The sequence below is a fragment of the Colius striatus genome, chromosome 6 (genome assembly GCF_028858725.1).
Source record: "Colius striatus isolate bColStr4 chromosome 6, bColStr4.1.hap1, whole genome shotgun sequence".
In the NCBI taxonomy this organism is placed as follows: Eukaryota; Metazoa; Chordata; class Aves; order Coliiformes; family Coliidae; genus Colius; species Colius striatus.
This window is the reverse complement of record NC_084764.1, coordinates 18,042,421-18,059,461: the sequence shown is the minus strand read 5'-3', so window position 1 is coordinate 18,059,461 and position 17,041 is coordinate 18,042,421. Positions and strand designations below refer to the sequence as shown.

The window sequence follows — 17,041 nt, the reverse complement described above, 5'->3', positions numbered from 1 at the left end:
ATGCAGTAATTTTTATCTGTTCAGATTTGACATTTTCCATCTCAAAGTAAAGACAAGTTATTGAATATGTAATTGCATATCTGTAACAAATCAAAACCCAAGATACTAAATAATTTCAGTAGAACACCATAGTACTAGTCCTTGAGAAACTATTACCGATGAATAATTATAATTTCAATAAAGTACGAACAACTAAATCAAGTCCCTTGCAGGAGTAGTATTTACAAACATCAGAGGTGAGCACAAAACACTGGACTCTCAATGAGCAGAGTTTTGTGGCTGCCTTCAAAGAGAGGCAGTAGCTCCTCTCCTCTATTCTCAGTTCACTTGCAACAACCAGTTATCTATATCTGTAAGTACAAAACACACAGCTTCACCTGGCAACACACAGGGCTGCAAGTGCTCAGGGCTTCAAATGTCCACATGCTGCCAGGTGCCCCAATGGACACTTTAGTTACCAGATTAATGTGTTAATCTAGTTCTACAGACACATAGACAAAGTTAAAGCTCTCAGCAAAATGTTTTCCAAGCTTTGGAAAACATTTTTATTATCCATTTATCAAACTGCAACTAAAACTCAACTGAAAAGCATAGATGTATTTCTATGTTGTTTCAAATGTTCTAATGAATATTAGTAGTTAATTAATTTGACTGAATTTACATTCACTTCTCCAGTGTTGTTCATATCCTTTTCCTCTTAGCCATAAAGCAGCTTAATTTTAATTTCAAGGATTAAAAAACAGGTTTTTGACCAGTAACTATAATTTTGTTAATAAGACTCAATCTATAAAGAAGTTATTTAATATAACTTCAGTTAGACTACTTATGTGAATGAGCTCAAGTTTATGTCAATCTGAAAAACAATTTTTCATTCTTTTCCAGTTTAATACACAGTTATATGCTGAATTCCACTGCCATAAGAATTCTTAGAGGCCTTAGAGTAGCTGAAAGCACAAAGCCGTAAGAACAATGCATTAACAACGACCAAGAGTCTCCTGACAATTGTTATATAATGTACTGAAAATAATGGCTGATGAATCTAGATAATACTCTAAATCAAGAGTTCAGACCCATACAAGCTTTTTTCTTGAGCTACCATTATGCTAGCTACCAAAGCATTGCAGATTTCTAAAGTAGACAGACTTTCCACAACAACACAGAAAAACAATTGTACCAAAGTGCAAATCCCAGAACTACTAGAGTCTTGAAAGAAGCATGTATTCAAGGACATATTCTGTCGATTTTTATATGGCTTGTTTTAAGTTGCTCGTTTTCCACAAAAACCAAAGTCAGAAGAACTTGCAGACCACCATGAGCACACAGCAAAATGCAGCCAAATGCTTTCTGTGCTAAAAAGATATTTAACTGCTCTTGATGGTTTCAGTAACATGGAGAGAACATAAGGCTGACCTCATTCATATCCAAATAAAGGTCACATACACTGATCCCTATGTATGAGACTGCCATCTCAGTCAGAGACAAAGTATCAGCTCTTAAAGGATTTAGGTTTTAGGAAGACTGGTTGGCCAACAGACAAGAGAGCATTTTCTTAGTGTCTGAATGAGCCAGGAGGGGATTACGTCCCTACATACCTTTTCATAATATAGAAATGTTGAGCTTCATTTTCTGACTTTAGCATCAGCTCCCTCCCCCTTCTGGCCTGGAATTAGTATTATGCTGAACTGTCACTGTAGTCTTTACTTTCATTTGAGAAAAGAAAGGATTTATTCCTTTGCTGATAAGTATGTTAACATGACATGATCTTTAGGGCTGTTGGTTTGGTTTGTTTTTTTTCCTTCCTACTAGATGAAAATGTGATGGAACCATTCGGGAAGTCAGATTTAATTTCCAACAAGGACAGGCATAGATTTCAACTTATTTAACACCCTTACTAATAGCTCCAGTTATTCAATGCTCAGAAGTCCCAGGCAAATGTCTACATTGCATGCACAAGTTTAATATGTCCAGTTCAATATTACATATATGCTGTGCAAACTATCTGCACAAGTACTCTAAGTTTGAAGACAAACAAGGGCTGTCTTAAGTGTGTAAGCACGATGTGCTTAAAGGGTAGTAGTGTCAATGCAACAACCTTACTGAACATGCACTTGTGTGATAGCTAGTAGTTGATCAGCAGCCCCCAATATGTCAGTCTGCATGCATGGCACATGGTTATATATCAGTCAATTTGTTATGTCTTGAAAAAAATCTTAGGAGCTGTAAGTTGACATTCCTACATCACATAACATTTTGGTCGGTGACTTCCATTTCAGCTGAGTCTGCGGCCATTATCAGAACTGTATTTTATTTCACTGTGGGCCAAGTTCCTGAATAAAACAGATTAGAGTTGGGTTTGCAGGGAGTCCATCTCATATACAGTTTGAAAAAAGTCATTTAGGCTTCTGTTGATATCACCTTTCCTTGCTTATTAACTGTCATGAAATGACGGGGAGGTGAAGGCAGAAGGACAGAAAAATAGCTATGTAAAAAGGCTAATGTCAGCTCTATATAAAGAGAGCACGATTATGAAGAAATGATCACATTCTCCATATAAGTTAATGCTGATCAGTCCTCAGCAGAAAAGCATTAATAAAATTGCAGCCTACTTACTTACATCTTTTCTTTACACTTACCTGCCACAAACCAGAATATTGAGAGGAATCAATATCATGTAAAATCCAGATGGCACTATCTAGTACATTATTTTCTTACTACTGTATATGATGTCTAGATTCACATATAATTCAGCAAAATTAAATAATTATGTTTAGCACAGCTGTGAATTTAACAATTTTCTGTAATAATTAATGTCGTTCAAATACAGCACGAAAGTGTCACGTTAAGTAAGTTCACAAATATACAGAGGCTCAATGTCAAAACCTGGTACAATATGTTCTTATTGTTCTCATCCTTCCTAACTCCTTGTTAGCAAGTTAGCATTAGATAGAGAAAAACCAACAGAACATTGTCACGTACATATTTTGCAATTCATATTTATAAATAAATATCAGCAGTATCACAAGATACTACCAAAATGCTGTCATGAGTGCCAATTAATCTTAACAGAAATGGCAGATAAATAAAACAAACCATGTGTTTTTAAGTAATAAGAAAACAGCATTTAACTATTGGCATCTATTTCTAAACATGTATAGTTCTAAGACAGTGGCAATAATTAAAAAAACTACAAATATAAGTATGGAAATGCTTCCCCATTTTATCAAAATCTAGTTTTATATCACAGGCTATTATGGCTTGATTTTTAGGAAGTCTTATTTCAAAAATAACTTTTTTTAATCATTAATCTCACCCATCCACTAAGTGTTTTTATTTTTACACAGTTTCATAGTTGTGTTAAGGTAAAGAATGTGTTATCTTCTTATGGGTTATCCTGTAGCACTGAGTGTGGAATTTCTTAGGCTATAGGGATTGCTCTTATTTGGCTGCCAACTGCCCACTTCACTCAGTCTTCCAGACAGCTGATTCTGTAATTTGCAGCTGCTGAATCCATCAGCCTGCTCATAGCCCTTCATGTCAACTAAAATAGTCTGAACTACAAATACTGCACTAGACAAAGAAAAAGTGCATAAACAAATCCTCAAGAATCAATGAAAACTAAGCTTTGATGTTGATCTGAAAAAATAGTTTTTCTCTGCTCTTCAAGAAATTCTGTTAAAATGTACATTAAACTACTGTGAGATGAAAGGTTGCAATATGTTGCTTTACGGTTAATATAGCGAAGCTATACTGCAGATTTCTCTTCTTTGATCTTGCAGTAAAACCTCAGTAGGAAAAACTACTGAGACTATTACTGTACATGCAAAACAAAACCTATGATTTAGAAAAATGTCTATTTGGTGTTTCCTTTTAAGTGCATTTTAATTCTTCAGAGGACTAAGATTCAAATCAAAATGTAGACATTCTACTCCTAAAAAAAAAATTACAATATCTGCCAAAGAATTTTCAGGTTCATTTTTCTTAAATGCACTTGAAAATTATGAATTAAAGTCTCTGCACTGCCCTTTTATGCTCATACATAAAGAGCACAGAAGAGAGGAGGTTTTATTGCTAAATAAATATTTACAGCTTTCAGATATTTCCTTTAAAATGCACTCTGACTTCTCAAATAGTTTTTCAACTTTACATGCAATTATTCTCATCTGTTTTGTATTATTGGTGAAACTTTAAGAGTAATTACTACTGATATTTTTTTCACAGCTGCTTTAAAGTAAAATATTAAGTCAAAGAAAATAACCATACATGAAAATTCCAGAGTTTGACTAAGTAAAATCAACTGCCACAGAAAGCTTTAGAGCCACTGAGAGTCACGAGTTTGTCAGAAAGTCAGTTGAAGTTCTAAAGCACTGTAGCTAGTATCACTGTGACATTCAGCAGCTAGGGGAAATTAATATTTTTTCTGGGTGAAGAATGCAAAGTGCAGCAAGAAATCAGCTACAAGGAGGGCTCTAAGGTCACTGACCCTGCCTTCTTCACAGTAAACTATTACACTCTATCCTCATGATAATATAAATTCTGCTTTAACTTCTGATGCACCATCCTTTTGTGAATGTTATTCTCTTTCTCAGCTCAGTTTTTATTTTTATTAATGAGTCACATTTTCATCACTGCAGAATTCCAATAACTTTCATTTTACATTTTTCTAAAATTCTCAGAAACTTGTGGAAAAATATAGGAAAGCTGTTAATTTGACAAAAGTGTTTTCCCTGTAGAATTTTTTTTTTTTTTTTCAAATGGCTTTCTTTGATGGGAATTTTCAGGTGTTACAGAAGCCTGGTTTTCTTGCAAGTATACTGAGATATTATGATCCACTTTCTGTGGTGTGAACTTTGCTATTAAAAAATTCTCAAAATGTTTTGAGAATAAACACCCAGTCTGGTGAACTCCAATCACACTTCTACTCTGTTCTGTTATCTCAGGAATCACTGAGTTACTTTCTTATACCCTGTACCTGAAAATAATGTGAAATACATGTAAAATAACCAGTCCTTTGACAGAGTTGCTAAAATAGTAACAGTTTATCTGGGATTGTAACAGGCACAGAGATGCTCTGCAATAATTTACTCGTAGTTTATGTGACATATTTTATTAGGATGTTTCTTATGTAAGTTGGATGACTATCAATCTGCATGGAAAATGATCAAGAGGAAAGGAGTAAGATACGACATCACTCCCTAAGCACTTCAGGCAGAGTAAAAATATCCAAACTGTTAATTGTGAAGGTCTAGTCTCAGGATTCCAAGGACTTGCATTTGTTTTGCCAAATGGGCCATTGCTGGAGTCAAAGGATCAAACGTACTGGGAAGAAGCAAAAGGATCCTTTTGTCCACAAACAGGACAGTTGCTGCTGCAAGCTATTCCAGCTTAATTCCAGGACCAGCTGCAGAGCCTTAGAAACCTAGGCCAGCCTATACCTTTTCTGCAGGAAGGGAATGGTTGCAGAGAAGATAGACTGCTTTCAAATGTTTATTTCCTCTATGAAGTTTCATCAGTACTTTAATGTAAAAAGACTTTCTGGTCATAGCATTTACCATAGGCCAGATTCTTAAATGCAAGGAAGTATTTAATCCACCCAGGAAGCTTCAGATAGCTGATGCACAAAAACACTCTACTGTAAGACCTGGGATTGGACAGAACTGGAGAACCACAGCAGAAGTTATGGCAGTAAAATGAGGCACCTCAGAACTCTACTGAGAGAGTATTGTGTAAACAAATCTGGGGTAGCTGTTTCTGATGCATGAATTTAATTTTTGTAAGAAACCACATGTACAAACCAAATATGGCAACTAATTTCATGTGGGAAGTGACGTGGCATCTGCAGCTCAAAGTTGCTCTCATATTCCTGAACTTCCACTGGTTCCACTATGCAATGTGTCTAAAGCTAAAATTTGAAAACTTTGAAATCTTCTGAATTAGAAATACATTCTTTTATATACCATAATCAGCCAAAATCACAATGTCCAGTGACTTTGCTCATTAAAGTTATCACTGTACAACATTTATTTGATGAATAACCATACAACTTTTCATTTACCTTACTTTAAGCATGTTAAAGTATATCGTTTTTTATAAAGGCCTATACTCTAAATTTTAGAAAAAAAAATGAAAAAAATTTAAAGCTTGATAGAAATATTAATATTTGTCCTCATTAAAATCTGGTTTTGTACTGTACCTTGGAAGACAATGTTGCACAGGTACTTGAGTAGTTTTTCATGCAAGAAGATGAATGGTACTGAACTGCACAATACAGTAACAGGTTTTGATTACAGCCGCTTCTGACAAGAAAAGGAAAACTACCGAAACCCAAACACATATGAAAACCTACTCAAGCAACTGGTAGTAAAGGCAAGTTTTGAAAAATAATAAGCATTTTTCACATGCCTGTTCAGGGAATGTTGATAATAATGTATACATTTATCTTGCACTGACCATATAAGAACACAAAAAATAAGAAAAAAAAATTATGAGGTAGCTTTATGCTAAGGATACTCATCAAGTGTTACATATTCATATCTATTAAAATAGAAGAGTGAAAGATTTATGAAAACATCCTTCAAATATCTTATAGATTTCTTCACACAACTCTGTACATCTTATGTTTTCTGTCTGTTTTATTCAGCACTTATATTTTCTAAGTCATAAATACTAAATGGAAGTTAAAGACATTTCTAATAAGTTCAAATCATAGAATCATAGAATGGTAGGTGTTGGAAGGGACCTTTAGAGATCATCTAGTCCAACCCCCGTGCAGAAGCAGGGTCAGCTAAATCAGTTTGCATAGGAACATGTCCAGGCGGGTTTTGAAGACTTCCAAGGAAAGAGACTCCACAACCCCTCTGAGCAGCCTGTGCCACTGCTCTGTCACCCTCACAGTGAAATAGTTTCTTCTTATATTTAAGTGGAACTTTTTGTATTCCAGCTTCAACCCATTACCCCTTGTCCTGTTTCTAGCTACTATAGAAAAAAGGGATGTCCCAACCTCCTGACACCCACCCTTTAGATATTTATAAATATTAATAAGATCACCCCTCAGTCTCCTCTTCTCCAGACTAAACAGTCCCAGTTCCCACAGCCTTTCCTCATATGAAAGATGTTCCAGTCTCCTCATCATCTTGGTGGCCCTGCTCTGGATTTTCTCCAGCACTTCCCTGTCCTTCTTAAGCCGGGAAGCCCAGAACTGGACACAGGACTCCAGATGAGGCCTCAACAGGGCAGAGTAGAGGGGCAGAAGAACCTCCCTGGACCTGCTGGCCACATTCTTCTTGATGCATCCCAGGATGCTGTTGGCCTTCTTGGCCACGAGGGCACATTGCTGGCTCATATTTAGCTTATTATCAACCAGCACTCCCAGGTCTCTCTCCACAGAGATGCTCTCCAGCAGGTCAATCCCCAGCCTGTACTGGTGCATGGGGTTGTTCCTTCCCAGATGCAGGACTCTGCACTTGCCCATGTTCAACCTCATGAGGTTCCTCTCTGCCCAACTCTCAAGTTGACCCCTCTGAATGGCAGCACAGCCTTCTGGGGAATCAGCCAGTCCTCCCAGTTTGGTGTCATCAGCCAACTTGCTGAGGGTACACTCTGTCCCCTCAGCCAGGTAGTTGATGAAGATATTGAACAAGACTGGCCCCAGAACCAATCCCTGTGGAACTCCACTGGCCACAGGCCTCCAACTTGATTCTGTGCCATTGATCACCACCCTCTGGGCTCTGTCATTCAGCCAGCTCTCGATCCACCTCACTGTCCACTCATCCAAGCCAACTGCTTGAGCTTTCTGATAAGGATGTTATGGGAGACAGTGTCAAAAGCCTTGCTGAAGTCAAGGTAGATGACATCCACTACTCTCCCCTCATCTAGTCAGTTTGTTATTCACTCATAGAAGGCTATTAGGTTGGTCAAACAGGATTTCCCCTTGGTGAATCCATGTTGACTACCCCTGATAACCAGCTTACTCCAAGCAAATTACAAATTACCCTGTACAAATGAAAACAGAGGATGCAAATTAAAAGATATTTTTCTCACTTGAATATATATGCTCTGTGGTAGCTAAAACAACCAGTCCTTGATAGCTCAGCCAGAACTAGGCAATTTATGAGGAAACTCCAACTATTGCTTCAAACAAGACTATACTAAGTTTGTGTTGTTGGGAGTTTTGTTATAGGAGGAGGGGATGCGGTGGTGGCCCCAGTGAGAAGCTGCTTGAAGCTCCCCCAGCTCCAAATTGGTTCCAACTCTAGCCAAAGCTGCACAAATAAGGCACCTCTCTGATAACTTATTTAAGAAGGGAAAATCTGCAGGAGAAGGAACAACAGGGGTCAGAGAGAAACAGCGGTGTGGACCCTAAGCTCATTGAAGGAGGGGAGGAAGTATGCCAGAGCAGAGACCCCTTGCATCCCACTGTCTCCCTGCAGTCCATGGCAGTTAACAGTGGAACCACAATCCAGCTGCAGCCCATGGAGGATCCCACGCTGGGGCAGATAGTGGTGCCCGAAGATGGCCATGACTCTGTGGGATGTCCATGATGGAGCTATCTGCTTCTGAAGGACTGTAGCCCACAGACGCCATCCATTCTGGAGCTGTTCATGAGGAGCTGCAGCCCATGGGAAGGACTCATGTTGGAGAAGTTTGTGAATAATTGGAAAGTATCTCATGCTGGAGCAGGTGAAGAATGTGAGGGGTACTCTCACCCTCAGGAGAAAGAAGTGGCAAAGACAATCTGAGATGAACTGACCACAACTCCCATTCCTTGCCCCTCTGTACCACGGATGGAGATGAGGCAGATAAATTCTGAACCCAGGAAGAAGGGAGGGATGTGTGGAAGGTGTTTTTAGGATCTGGTTGTATTTCTCATCACCCTACATTGTGTTTTTTTTATTGATGACATATTAAATTGATTTTAGTTTTTCCCAAGCTGATTCTGTTTTACCCACAACTTCTCTGACCTTGTCTCAACCCATAAGCTCTTTGCTATATTTTCTCTTCCTCATCCCACTGCATGGGAATAGAAGTGAGTGAGCAGCTGTGTGGTGCTTTGTTGTGACCTGGTCCTAAACTATAACAAAAAGAAAAAATGAATGTGATAATCATGTCAGCTACATGAAGCAGAAGAAAGATCACTCTTAATATTTGATCAGAACTTCTACAATTTGATCTACAATAGAAAATAACTGAATCCAATGCTGAAGCACCAATAGTTTAGTAATTTTCAGCAAAATAGTCACCCATTTGAAAACAGTGAGTTTTCAAAGCTCTATGCAACCAAACTATTACTCTGATACTTCTCATTTTTAGTTTGAAGTAGATTTGGAATTACTCTTGACACAGAAATAGAAAATGTCAAGAATTCTTTAAGGTTTCTGCAGGACCGTAGGATTTTCATCGTCTGAGCTCTGTTTTCTGATGAGTCAATCTTTTTTTATTGCTTATACAAGAAAGTAGGTATATTTCTTTTAAAAGACTTTTCAGTTGATAGACTTCTTCAGAAAGAGTCTAGATCTTACTAAACTTATTAATTAGGGTCTTCGGTGGAGATCAGCTGCTCCTGAAGAGTTTATATGGAAGAGAAAAATTTATTGGAGAAAAAGAAGTCTCATTCTTGAAATAATGAAGTTTCAAATAACAAAGTGTGACCCCACATAAATAGCATTAAGTATTTTAGGCAGCAATGAACAACTTAAATGTAAGACAAAATAAATAAATAGAAGTGCAAGTTCACACAGAAGAAACATTCAGCCCTTCTGCATAGACATGTAGAGCATAAGAGAAAAATTTTATTAACATTTTTTTTATTTGCTCAAGCCAAAGAACGCTAACCTCATTCACTCTTTTTGACTAAAGCTTTGTGGCTATGACAGAATTTGACGAAGGATGATGAGACTCTTTACTCTCATGTCAAATGCTCAATATGGTGACTGTGCTCTCCTTTGTTTTCTGAAACAGGTCAGAAGTGAAGAACTACCATCTGTGCCAAGTTTACTATAATGAAAATTGATAGCAGGATAAGGAGTTTTCAAGATAAGTGTCCAGTTTATATCAATGCAGCTAAGCTTCTAAAAACTTCTGTGATATGTTTTTGAAGTTACTTTCCATCAATCATCTTTAAGGACTGCAAAAACAAGATAAACTCTATTGTTCTTTATTAGCAGGCTTTGCTTTATTAGCCTTGTCGTTCCCTTTTATGAAAGCTAACATTTAGTCTATGAACTGTACAGGGATAACAGGTTTTTTGCTTGGTTCAGAAACATGGAAAAGAAGCCTTATAGCCTAATCTTCCATGCTGCTTGCTGTTTGTGACCTTCCTTCTCTCTTTCCAGAACAAGTGTTCAAGTCAGACGGAAAGCTATTAGAGATCTTTCAACAATTACAAAGCATTCTAAGCATGTGGAGGCATTTCCAGCAGTCTGAAACAGCTACCACCTACCCAGCGTACCAGGAGCCCTGTTCCACACTGCATATCACTCACTATCTTATAAGAGTCAGGGTCAGAATATATTTCAGTGCTACTTTAAAAAAAAACAATCAAACAAAACAAAAAAACATATCTAAATTTGGTATGGCCAGGATTAACAATTTGAAAGACTGGTAGAAAGCTTAAATGACTGTTTTACAAACTTATTCTTAAGTGAAGAAATAATAGAGCAAATTTGAGGGAAAAAAAAAGTTTGAATCTTAGATATCTAATATTTACAAGATACAAGATTTTTCTTTTCATTTTACTTCTGAAAGTGCAAATTTCTTTATGGATGGAAAGAACTCTTCTAGCCAGCAAATTAACCCTATATTCTGATTCCTATTTGGAGAGTATGTTAGAAAACATTCCTAATTATTTTGTGATACATGCAACGTAGGTTACAGAGAATATTCCTGTGGTTTTTTTACCTCAAATGCAATAAAGTCAGAGCTAAGCAAAAAGGTTGATTTACATCCACAGGAGAAATAATATGATAGGGCTTTTTGCAGGCTTTTTTTTTTTTTTGAGGAAGAATATAATGGAGACTAAATCGGAAACCTGGAATTACAGGACTGGCATGACACTCAAAGCAAACCAAACCATCTAAACTAAGTGGCTTATGGCAAGCATCAAAATGCTTACATGATAAAATCAATTAACATACTTTATGTAATTTTTTGGACTATCTGATTATTTCCAGATCTCATTGTCATTCCACAGGTGGATCTTGGTTAATACAGACTTAATTTTAAAAGTTTGTGCATGTTACCACCTTTTCAAACAAAATCATATCCATGAGATCCTAGATCTTTTGATTTAGATGTGAAGAGGATAGTGTATAAATATTAAATGATCAGAAGTCAGATTTCATACCATATGTTGCTTCAGAATGTACTCCTGCAGTACACAGTCAGACCTAAGTGCTTTGGAAGAAGCAGGAAATGAGAAGTGCTCATTTAAATATTTATTTATACATCCACATATATGTATATATAGACAAATATATTTATTATATGTTGCTTACTGGAATAAGATCTTTGTTTTATAAAATACTTCATAATCAGTGTTGCTTACATCTTTAAGAAAGCAAGATAGCATGACCTGTGGTTTTGGTTGAGAGAAATTGTTTCTTATGCTGACAGAGAAGAGAACCTTTTTATCTATAAAAAGGTTTGCATTTCTTTATATCCCATTTTATTTTCTAGCTTTTCGCAGATAAGTTATGAATTTCTGACTAGACTGTAGCTTTCAGTGATGAATGTAACTCTTACCACCGTGCAGGGAAAATAAGAAAGAGAAAGGTTGTTGCCATGCCTAGGCTTGTGAAGTAACCCTTTGAAATTCAATAGCTGAACTTATCTGCATGGAAGTTAATGAACCTAAGTGACTTCAAGCTTCAAATGCCTATTTGTGTATTTCAGTTGCTTGTTTATATTTTCATTTCCTGAAAAAATAGTCATAATTTATTTGGCCTTGAATTGAATCCTGAATTTACATGAAGTCAGATCTTTCATCTCTCTCAGATGATAAGATTCCCAAAGAACAACATATAATCTCTGGTTTCTGGCAGCCTGAAGTACAGATTGGGAAGAACGAAAGGTAAGAAGCACATCAAATTGTAAACATTCATAGTTCTGTATTTCTCTTGGAACTACTGAGCTGGGTCAGCAGAGACCTAGCTTTGCTCACAAGTTTTCCTCTGCAGTAAAGTGGATGTACAGCTGCTGGAATGAATGTGACCCTGAAAATACTGTAACTGTACTCTCATAGTGTGACCCTTCAGCTAATAACCCTGCCAAAGACTGACTCACTCTGCCTAGCAGAGGTAACTGAACTAAGTCTCCACCTCTTGCACAGGTAATATAAAACGCCCACAACCAATGAGGGACCAACTAACTCTGGTAGGCTGAAGGTAGTGTTAATGTATGACACTTGCATAGCAGCTCTGATCACAAAATCAGTTTCTAATCTGGAACTGATAACAGTGACACTCTGCACCTCAAAATCTTACATTCTTAGGGCATTCTGTAGTTTTTCTATTTTCAACTGTATAATATATTTCTATGGAGTTCATCTTCTACCAAAAGAGGAAAAAGCAGTAAGAAAAAGCTGTAGAAAAGCAAAACTGCAACTGTTTCATCTCTCTTGAAAAGCCACTGTAGGACATCAGCCAATCCTGGCATGACAACTGGCAAGATTCAGTAAAATGGAAAGACTTTTGGTGTTTTTAAATAATCTTTCTTCATTATTATTACCATTTTCAACATCAAGGTCTTTTCACAGAGACTTTTTCATCATTTCAAGAGTTTCATGAGAAACTGATTCACGTTGAGCCAACAGGAAACTTGGTCAGCTGAGAAATCCTTGAAATAGTATTGATAGTAGCAAGACTATCAAACCTTATACATATATATATATATATATAAATGCCTTCTACATCCATTCTTTAAAAATTCTAGCACAGACTATAATTCAATATCCCAACCTCAAAAAATATAATAGCCAAACACTAATATGTTAAAAGTAGAACATGACTCCTCTTACCCATTACTATAAATTAACTTCCAGCAAGAAGACATTCAAAAACCCATGTTGACTGCTTAGCTCTCTTAATAAAGGGCTGGGGGAGGCCATAGTTCATAATGAATGGAGCAGTCTCTCACTCTGAGATTAAAGCATGAGCACAAAGGGTGACAAAATTGTACATTGTAATGATTCTTTCTCAAAACATTAGCCATATCTTCTTTTGAAGTTGACAGTATGAGGAAATTCTAAAGTCTACCATTACTGTTATATTTCATTATGTCTTTTAAAATTACAAGTGGGATTGGAAGCATCAAAATAATTCAAAACTCTCCCCTTAAGATGTTTTCAGCTTTATAGAAAATATAGTATAAAAACTCCTTTTTTCAGACTTACAGGTCAGGTAGTAAGCCAAACTGAACTTAACTCTACTCTTTCTGATTTCATCTCTGATGTTAGCATACTGTAAAAACACAGTAAAACAGCAAAAATATTAATTTCTGAGAAAGTTTGTTCACTTCTCAGTACATGCAATACATATGGAAAAGGCTAATACTACACCAGCTAAGTTTATCTCTATCTTATTCAAAGAAACCACATACACATTACATGCAAAATCTATTTGCATCTATCAACTCAAAGAAAACTTTACTACATATGTGACAACAAGTGAAATACAGAGACAAAGGAACCAAGAAAACAACTAAAAAAGAAGAAAACCCTAGTTAGCAAAGACTGTGAGCAACAATAAGCATTTTGCACACAGGGAGATGGCTCTTCAGCAAGAGCTCAAGAGTGCTGAATGGGAATAAATAGAAGATTCACTTCAAAGACACACTTTCAACACAAACTAAAATGGTAATGTAGCCATGGAAGAGCAAAAAATTCTTTCTTTTCTTACATGGAGGAGAAAGAATTCAGATATCTACTTTACTGATACATTCCAATATCCGAAACATCATTCATAAATGGGTAAGAAATGAAGTAATAATATTATGTAATAAGAACCTAATACAACTACACCTAGTTTAGTGCTAAGCATGTATAGCTGACGTAGAATTTTCCACATCTTGATGTTTCTGAGCTTTAAACAAAACTTTCAAGAATAGTACTTTGGAGAAGAATATGGCAACGACTGCTATTATAGAGATGAAGGTCCTAACTTGCTTATCCAGCAAAGTCTAAACAAGAGCAATTGGCCACTGATGTATGGGCAGCTGAAGAGCAAAAGTAAAAACCTTGTAAAAGTCAATGAGAAATTCCTAACCAAACAGCAGATGTAACTGCGGCCATCACCTATGGCTGATTTCCTGTTCTTCTGGCACCTCGTACAAACTACACATAAGTCAATAATTTTCCATCCAATGCCAACTTTTGCCTCACTGAAGTCAAAAGGCTTTATTGTCTTAATCCAGTGCAAACGTTTAAGTAAAACAGTCTTAGCTAACCAAAAATTCCTTAAAATTTCCTGTAGATACAATTTCAAAAGAATGAATAATTTTGCAGAGAGAACAGACATTTCTGAGCAGTCTGAGCATATTCCCTAGGACATAGCGCACACACAGCTTTGTGAGCTGAGAACAAAAATAAAATCAAAGGGCCTTTGGAAACAATACAGGTCACAGAATATTTTGAAACTGGTCTCCTAAACTCATGCAACTGTGATAAGCATCAGAGTGTTCATGTGCATTCAGTCTTTCTATGAAATGCTACAGAATTTATTAAATTTCTAATAAAGATAGTAACCATCTAGATATACTGATGAAGTTCCATCTTTTCTCTTGCTTACATTATTTTCAGTCTGTTGGTTTCCTGAGCTTTTTATAAACACTTCTCTCCACAATATAGGTCAAAGTTTTAGCCAAAGTAATGTAATTATCATCTTACAGTGTCTATTTCTAATTATATTGTGACCTATAAAAAGTTAGCTGAGTAATGTCTCAGGGAATAGAAAAGTCTGAGTATTAAGTTTCACCTCAACACACACAAAAAAGCTATACTCTCCCCATCGAAACATGGGATGGAAAGCTTTACACACAATAAACATATTTTTTTACCTTCAGAATGGAAAGATTTAAATTTCTTAAGCCTAAGATCATGAAAGCAGAAACTTTACATTATGTAGAACAGGGAGTGAAAGGGATTGAACAAACTTTTCTCAGTATTTAGAAACGTTCATCCTCAGGGAAAAAATATCTACCAATTTTGCACATTAGATTTCCAGTGCATGGGAAATGTACTTCAAGCCAAACACATTTAGGTCACGTGATATTGAAAAACAGCTGATTTTTTAAAAATTGCCTTTACTCATTAAATAAGTTTGCAAACACTGATAATGTATTGCTTTAGGCATTTCTAGCATTTGGTAAAACATTTCACTTTAAAGGTGTCTTACCTTATACTAAAAGCAGAGTTTTCAGGTATCATCTTTGCAAAAAGAAAACCAAAAACCCAACACTGTCCCATCTCCTTTCCTCAGCCACGTGGAACCAGGAATTCAGAAAATAAATGTCTGTTTAAAAGACAGACAACTAAGCCATAGATGATCTGTAACACAATCCATCTTCAGTGCAGAGTCAACAGTTTTTGTTTTGCATGAAATATAGCAAATAATCTGCTGCCTCTACCTGTGTTATTATGCAGATCAAGTTCAGGCCTGTCTGCTCTTTCCTTGCACGTTCTCAGCTACAGTAGTGATTTCTCAACATTCAGATCTTCTCTATGGCAGCTAACTGAAATTTCAGCCAACACTTGTAGACTTGCAATTAGCAAGGTTATTTTAGGAGCTGACCTAAGTTCCAGCAGAATGTTTATGGCAGTATGACAGGAAGGAATCTAGTATAGTATCAGTCACTTGGTAACCCGGTAAAGCTGATCTTGGTGAAGAGAGGCCTTCTAATTCACAGCATAAAATATCTGACCCTCAATTTACTTTGATTTTCATTTTTAAGCTTTGAATTGAATGGAAATATTTACTGGGTTAATATTAGGAAGCTTAAAATTTATTTTAGAACCTGGTAGATCATATGCTCGGAACAAATGTATTAATAGGAAGCTATGACTTCCCCACTGGAATGATTCATACTTACAAAACAGAAACTGATACTTTTGTAATATTCATGTTTGAAATTATTACCTATTACACTCTTGTTACAGAGTCCAGCTGTAGTAAGTTCAACTCTTTAAGTATTTTCTCTTCCCATTCAGAGTGTAATAAGTAATAATTTTTAGTTTCTCCTTCGTTATCTTGAAAAGGGCTCCCTCTTCTGTGCAGGCCTTTGGTAACCCCTGCTTGCCCTGGATTCCTTCTGAATTCTCTGGCTGTCGAACTATTTCAAAGCTGTGTCAAATGTTTCAGTCATAGCTCTACACCCTTGTTCATCATTCGTTCTCATTCCTCCTCCCTCCTTTCTTCTTTTTTGTTCATGGATCACCTTTCTTGTTCCCACCCATTTTCATACTTCCAACAGTGGCAGATCTAACCTCACAGATCGACAGCATGACAAACAGTCCCTGTGACTGCAGCAGATCAGAGCTGTAACAGTCAGGCAGCTCGTGTCTGCACACACAGGCAAGCTTTTCTGCAAGCACCACAATTGGAAACACTGTTAGAAGAGAGATATTTGTTTTAAAGGAGAGAGTAATGACAAAAAAAGAAAAAGAAATCCCACCACCCCAAATCCAAACAAAATTCCCCACCAAAAACAATTGTTGCTTTTTGCAAATTAATTAGTAACTTCTACACTAATCAAAATGAAACTGCTCCCTTGGTATTGTAGCTAAATTTACTTGAGGCAAACATACTTTAGAGAATTAAGAATACTGAGAAAACAATGGTGAAAACAGCATGAATTCATTTTGTACTTGTTTAAAAATGTATCCTAAGTTACACACAATCTTGAGCTGGTATTCAAAGTAATTAGCAACCAGCTGATAGAAGTATCTCAAGAAGCAAAATTTAAAATAGAACACAGGCACCAGGTAGAATCTTCAAAGATATTTCAAAATCAAGAGCTTTAGTTTTTGAGTGAATTGACCAGTCATATACCTTCA

The 17,041-nt window shown here is 36.4% G+C and overlaps 1 protein-coding gene across 6 annotated transcripts in view; it reads right to left on the bottom strand.

Moving 5' to 3' along the window:
- AKAP6 (A-kinase anchoring protein 6) overlaps positions 1-17,041 on the bottom strand; it is a 237,037-nt gene that overhangs the window by 196,428 nt on the left and 23,568 nt on the right. The window lies entirely within an intron of this gene.